Source organism: Clupea harengus, chromosome 7 (assembly GCF_900700415.2).
Source record: "Clupea harengus chromosome 7, Ch_v2.0.2, whole genome shotgun sequence".
NCBI classification, from domain to species: domain Eukaryota; kingdom Metazoa; phylum Chordata; class Actinopteri; order Clupeiformes; family Clupeidae; genus Clupea; species Clupea harengus.
Genome location: NC_045158.1, coordinates 22,115,489 through 22,122,988, shown reverse-complemented (window position 1 = coordinate 22,122,988; position 7,500 = coordinate 22,115,489). Strand labels below are relative to the sequence as shown.

Below are 7,500 nucleotides of genomic sequence, written 5' to 3'. Positions count from 1 at the left end.
CAGCTGAGCTAAAAAGAATACATAAATGTATTTTACCCAGAACAGTTCGTGACACAAAGGACTTAAAGAGCCTGAAATATCAGTCACCTGGTTCCTGGGCTCCATGTAAGAAGAAACATGATTTAAATAGTACCAGATAACAAAGCCACAACTTAACAGTGGGCCCCTGTTACTGCACTGAAACTGTCACTCACGGAACTTCAAATACTTTAAACGCTTTCCCTCCGAGGGAAGCCTGACGCAATCTATGGATCCAAGAGAATGACCCTGTGTCAGTACTGGGTGTGAAAGTGTCACTAAATCACCAGTAGCTGCTTTTATACCTCCTGAAATAACCATGTGCTGATGGCCCGCCGGGAGAGATTAAAGCTAAGCGCTAGGTGTTAGCGTTTCACAGGAACGGTAGCTAACGCTTCGCACCTCACTCCTGCTGAGTACGGGAAGCTAAACACACAGACAATGCCAGTGTGGGTGCGTAAGCTTCCAATTCCAGACCTACTGAGGTCTCTCGGCTTCCTCCAGACACCAAAAGAGAGACACGTCCGGGGTCAAACCGCTGGAGGGGCCTCTAGTCTAGGAGCAAGCACTAGCTCCTCTTACCGTTAGCATTGTAAGCTAAAGGCCCTATATCCTAGCTAAAACACCTTCTTGGTCTCTGTCAACCTGTCCAGCATCAAGGGCAAGTTTGCATTGCTCTGGTGGACACCATGCTGATTCTAGCCCTTTGTGTGCTATGCATTTCACCGTATTCATATCCGCTTAATGTGACTATTTCTTAACGTGACTTAATCTCTTATATTCTATCTTCTTTTTGCACTATCCACACAAGCACAAGAACACTATCTTTTTGCACTATCCACACAAGCAGCACAAGGACATTTTCCTCCTGGGCATCTACACTGTCACTCACAACCATGCAAATTGTACCATAGGGTCAGACCCATTCTTGTATCTGTTACCACCCCACTCCTTTTGAACATGTTCTCCCTATGTGTATGTGATTTGTGTATGTGTGTCTGTGAGTCGTATAAATTGTATAAGCTACTGGATGTCCTAAAATTTCCCTCCGGTTAAATAAAGTAATCATCTATCTATCTATCTAGGACCTTATTTTGCATAGGCAGAACAGGCCAGTATAAATAATGAAGGGTAAAACAATGATATCAGGATGATACTTGGGGAACTGAAAGTGGAGTGGTTATAATGCCCTAATCCACTCAGGATGTCTTTTAGATGACAAGCACGTCTTCACGTGTCTCTCTCCATCTGTTCCTATGTGTATGTCAGCCCTGATCTCACCAAAACAAGTCCTCATCTGTCAGCTCTCAAGTAAACAGACCCAAGGTTACACACACACACACACACACACACACACACACACACACACACACACACACACACACACACACACACACAGTATCAAGTATATATATATATATATTGTACATTCTCTCACAACTCACACAAACATGCACCAACACAATGACACATGCACATTCAGGCACGCACACACTCGCACACACACACACACACACACACACACACACACACACACACACACATACACACACACACACACACACACAGTATCAGGTTGAAGGCATGGCAGCAGCTAAATGTGTAAGGAGTGTAAGTCTCCACGAGTTTCATCAGTGTGTGTGTGTGTGTGTGTGTGCGTCTGTGTGTGTGTGTGTGTATGTGTGTGTGTGTGTGTGTGTGTGAGAATGCATGAGTGTGTGCACATGTGTGAGTGTGTGCATGGGAAGGTGTATGGGTAAGTGTATGGTGAGTCGTGTGGATGTGTTCATGTGTATGTAGACCTGTGAGAGTTTGTTGCATGCATTCATGTATCTTCAAACACGTGTGTGTGTGTGTGTGTGTGTGTGTGTGTGTGTGTGTGTGTGTGTGTGTGTGTGTGTGTGTGTGTGTGTGTGTGTGTGTGTGTGTGTGTGTGTGCACATGTATGTATACCACATGTGATTCTGTGCATCTCTGGGGCCGCCACTGAAAGACAGACACACAGGCATGCGATCTGTTCCCAGTCTGGAGACAAGGGAGTGTGATCCATCACCCCAGCCTTCCATTCTAAATAAGCTCTTACCTCATCTCTCCCTGCAGCCTGGCCGGCCAATAATAGCACAGAGCCTACACACACACACACACACACACACACACACACATACCACGCTTTCACGAGGGCTACACACCAGGGGCCGACAACATGGGTGGCAAAGTGATCTCCAGCTCCGCCTTAAACCGCAGACTCTCCGTATCACACACACACACACTATCACACACACACACACACACACACACACACACACACACACACACACACACACACACACACACACACACACACACACACACACACACACACACAGCCATCGACACCTGATCATCTAGCCCACTACTAGCGTTTTACGAGTGGTTGGATCATAATACAGCAATATTTCATTGCCGTGCCATAAACGTGTGGTGTTATGGTGAGTGAGAGGGAGCTGGAGGTCAAACGATTAGGATGTAACACTCGACTCAGACAGGAACTTCGGAAGGCAGCTGACTCTAGAAGGGGTGGGGTCCGAACGCGGTCCGGTACCCCGGCCCGGAATGCGGCCCGGTATTGAAATATGCAGCTCGGTACTGGTGTAGACTGCCTGGTACTGGTGTATGCGTCCCGGTGCTGGTGTACGTCGGCGCTAAAGGAGGGCAATAAGTACAGTGAAGCGGCTGGTACAGTATACCCTGACGTGTGGCAACTCCAGCTAGTGTACCCACTTTCAGCTAGCACACAACTCAAGTACTGTACCCACTGTCAGCTACCCCACTTCTCTTTCAAGCTAAACGACTCTCAGAACTGGTGAATGTCCACCCTACACTACTCTAATGCACACACACACACACACGCACACATAAAGTAGATCGAAACGAACACTGGCACATGGCACAGTCTGAGGTACATGCGGAGGACCAGAGCACACAGCCCAAATGATCCGAGCTTAGAAGGCTAGAGAAGAACAGACGTGAAATAGATGGTACTCACTGTGTCACAGGGGTATCCAACACTGGTGCGCGAGAGTGTGTGTGAGTATGCAGTCACTGTCTGAGAGTGTTGATCAGAGTCACTCTGTGTCTCAGTGTGCGAGTGGGCTTAGTGCCCGTGTGACTGTGTGGAGGCTATGACACACGAACAGGCAATGAGTAAGGCATGTCTACAAATGGCCAGGTGCTGGAGGGACCCTCTCTCTCCCTCTCTCTCTCTCCCTCCCTCCCTCTCCTCTATCTCTTTCTTTCTCTCTCTCCCTCTCTCTTTCTCAGATCCTCTCTCTTTCTTTCAAAGTCCTTCCCTCTCTCTAAAATTATTTTCTCTCTCTCTCTCTCGCTTTCTCTCTCTCCTTCCCTCAAATCCTCTTTCTCAAACTCTACCTTTCTTTCTCCTTACTGCCAGCCTTACCCTGTCAACTTAGACAGCTGTTTAAAATATCCCCTCATGATTAGCTCAAAAACTATTTATGACATAATGTTTTATCCCCTATTTAGAACACGCGATGTCATCCGAAACACACATCTGCCTATTAAAAAACCTCCGCATGGCTGGCATGACTCTGACATGACACTATATGAAAAACAGAGAGAAACTTTAACACCTGATTAAATAAAGAACACAAACCCAGTGATGCAACCCATGGTCAACTTCCCTCACTGGCTCCCCTCAGAAGATGTAAAGTCTATTTAAAGCCTGACGCTTTGCAGGAACTCGCACTAAAAACCCACCCACTCAAAATAAAAGCAGGCAACTGGTGCCAGACCGTTCCACTGTCTTCTTAAAGCTAAAGAGGGCTGACACACAGCTCTGTATTAGAGACTCAGTGGACAGCCTTTACTGAAGGCAAAGCCCCTTCAACTGATCTACAACCTTGCACTCATGATCAGTGAAGATGTCACTCATAATAATCAGTCATTACATGCACGTTCACACGTTTCACATGTTGACTGATCGCTTCTCTTCATTTATTTTCCTAGTTTGTACAAATCTCACAGGAACAGCATTTTTTATATTCATAAAAACACAAAGTACTACACATCTTTAAAAAAAATACTATACAACGTGTGCTCCAGACGGACTGCCAAAGTGTTCCTCTATAAAGACAAGCAGGTGGACCTCAGAAGGTCAATTTAAAAGACTGTGACTGAAACACTGGACCGTGAGACAGATTGCTGGCCTTCCTCTAAAACAGCACCAGGACCTTCAGCGCTACACAGACAGGATATCCTGCCAAAGACTCTGTCTGTCAGAGGAAGCAGGACTGCACTGCACTGCATGCTTTAGAGAGGAAGGATTTCCAGGGAAGCAATGTGAGTCTTACTTGAGATTACTTACAAGAATTAAAAACACAACAGGCAATACAATGCACGCATCAGCTGCAAAACAATCAATACAAAGCTAATAATTCTCTTATTAAACCAGGCTACAGTTTGTCTCAGATTCTGAAAGTCCTTGATACAGTAGGAGGACCTGTTGACCCCATGCTTAGGTGCCTGCAATGCACTCTGATTCCTGAAGGGGGCAACATTGAGTTATAGAGAGTAGTTGTGGAGGCCCATGTGGTGGAGGGTACGGTGGGGGTGGGGGAGTAGGGGCTGTTTACACGGCTGTAATAGAGTGGTTAGCATGATTAAGAATGCAAACGGGAGCATGAGGCCAAGCTTAAACCCAATCCCCTGAAAGCAGAGAACTGCCAAAGAGCAAAGTCTAGACTAGACACAAACAAACAAACATACACACACACACACACACACACACACACACACACACACACACACACACACACACACACACACACACACACAGACACACACACACACACACACACACACACACACACACACACACACACAAACACACACGCACACACGCACACACACACACACCACAGCAAACTAATTAACTCATGTGAGTTTATGAGGAGTAAACGACACAAGCGCTCCTCAACATTTCCACCTTCCCGGCTGTGGCAACTACAACTAACATGACTGCACACAAAACAACTACTTTATGTACATCACGGTGATTTATACTTGTTTTATACAAAATACATGTTTTATATATCATTGTTATTATCTTTTTTTTATTTTATAACAAAGCATTAGAGCAGTGCTACAGGGCATAAATAATCCTTGATCAAAGATCCTATGGAAGTCCTAAACTCCTATTTCAGCTCCACATAGCTTCACATATATACAAAACCACACTGACAAACCCATAGGCAGTTAGCATATATACACAAACACACTGACAAACCCATAGGCAGTTAGCATATATACACAAACACACTGACAAACCCATAGGCGGTTAGCATATATACAAAACCACACTGACAAACCCATAGGCAGTTAGCATATATACACAAACACACTGACAAACCCATAGGCAGTTAGCATATATACACAAACACACTGACAAACCCATAGGCAGTTAGCATATATACACAAACACACTGACAAACCCTTAGGCAGTTAGCATTAGCATATATAGACAAACACACTGACAAACCCATAGACAGTTAGCATATATACACAAACACTGACACTGACACTGACAAACCCATAGGCAGTTAAGCCTGGCACTACTGTGTGTTCAGATGTCAGGTTGAAGAAGACAAGAGGCGTGTGCCACTCCTGCTTTATCCAGAGCTCTCCTCGCTCTCCCCCGCGATAAAAAACAAACAAAAGAGCTGAGAATTCCTGACATTCCCGGAGGAAAAAAAGGAGTGGAAGAGGTAGAGGAGGGAGGAGAGAACGGCGAACGAGTAGCAAAGAGGGCCGTGGTGGAGAGGAGGGATGGCGTGATGAGAGGATGGAGGAGAGGAGGAATGGTGTGATGAGAGGATGGAGCAACAGGATAATCACAGTCACTGGGGAAATGACTCATTATAAAAAGTGGGGGAAGAGATATGTGCTTTTGCTCACTATATCTCACTGGAAGCTCACTATATCTCACTGGAAGCTCAATATATCTCACTAGAAGCTCATCTCACCAACAACATTCTGTAACACCCGGCACTTGCATGATGTATTAGCGGAGGTGTAATATACCATTGGTCATACGAGACTGGACAACAGCCTACCATGAGAATGAAGTACCAGCAGAGGTGTAATACACCATTGGTCCTGCCAGACTGGACAACAAACAGCCTACCATGAGAATGCCATTATATCATTTAGACTTTGAGTGGCTGCGGCTGTACTCAGATTTGACGACTGCTTCAACTATGTCCAGGTCCATGACAGAACAGAGATACGCATGTGCACACACACACACACACACACACACACACACACACACACACACACACACACACACACACACACACACACACACACACACACACACACACACACACACACACACACACACACACACACACACACACACACACACATTTATAGAAGGAAGAGGTCAGGGAGGTCTAGCAGGGACCATGCTGTTTACGAGAAGGGAGCTGAAGACAGAGTGGGCACTGGCCCCACTGGAGAAACCCAACCCCACCAAACTAAACTTATCAGGGTATTTATATCAACCGCAGAGAGAGGGGGAGAGAGAGAGAGGGGAGAGATAGATGGAAAGAAAGATAGAGAGATGGACAGAGGCAGAGAGAGAGAGAAGGAGGTGAAAAGAGACAGTGGGAGACAGAAATAGAGGGAGGGACAAAGAGAGAGATTGAAGCAGAAAACGAGGGAGATGAATAGAGAGAGAGAAAGAAGGAGAAAGAGGGAGGAAAAGAGAAAGAGAGGGAGGTGGGCAAAATGTGAGAAATAGAGACGGAGACAAAACTGTAAAGGACACAGTAGGCAGGTTAAAAGACCGACTGAATGAAAATACTCAGTACAGTTGCAGTTCATAGAAAGGGAGAGCGAGAGAGGAAGGCAACTTTATTTAATATCTATATAAACCACCTGGTCACAAAGACACTGTCTCCTCACTGACATACAGCAAAGAGCAGCGTAATGTTGTTCCCACCTCCAGAGCAGTCTACCAGAGCAGCGTAAGGTGGTTCCCACCTCCAGAGCAGTCTACCAGAGCAGTCTACCAGAGCAGCGTAAGGTGGTTCCCACCTCCAGAGCAGTCTACCAGAGCTGCGTAATGTTGTTCCCACCTCCAGAGCAGTCTACCAGAGCAGCGTAAGGTGGTTCCCACCTCCAGAGCAGTCTACCAGAGCTGCGTAATGTTGTTCCCACCTCCAGAGCAGTCTACCAGAGCAGCGTAAGGTGGTTCCCACCTCCAGAGCAGTCTACCAGAGCTGCGTAATGTTGTTCCCACCTCCAGAGCAGTCTACCAGAGCAGCGTAATGTTGTTCCCACCTCCAGAGCAGTCTTCCAGAGCAGCGTAATGTTGTTCCCACCTCCAGAGCAGTCTACCAGAGCAGTCTACCAGAGCAGCGTAATGTTGTTCCCACCTCCAGAGCAGTCTACCAGAGCAGTCTACCAGAGCAGCGTAAT

The 7,500-nt window shown here is 46.3% G+C and overlaps 1 protein-coding gene across 1 annotated transcript in view; it reads right to left on the bottom strand.

The window, feature by feature from the left end:
• Window positions 1-7,500, bottom strand: part of pxnb (paxillin b) — a 29,018-nt gene that overhangs the window by 13,714 nt on the left and 7,804 nt on the right. The gene's annotated exons all lie outside the window — the stretch shown is intronic.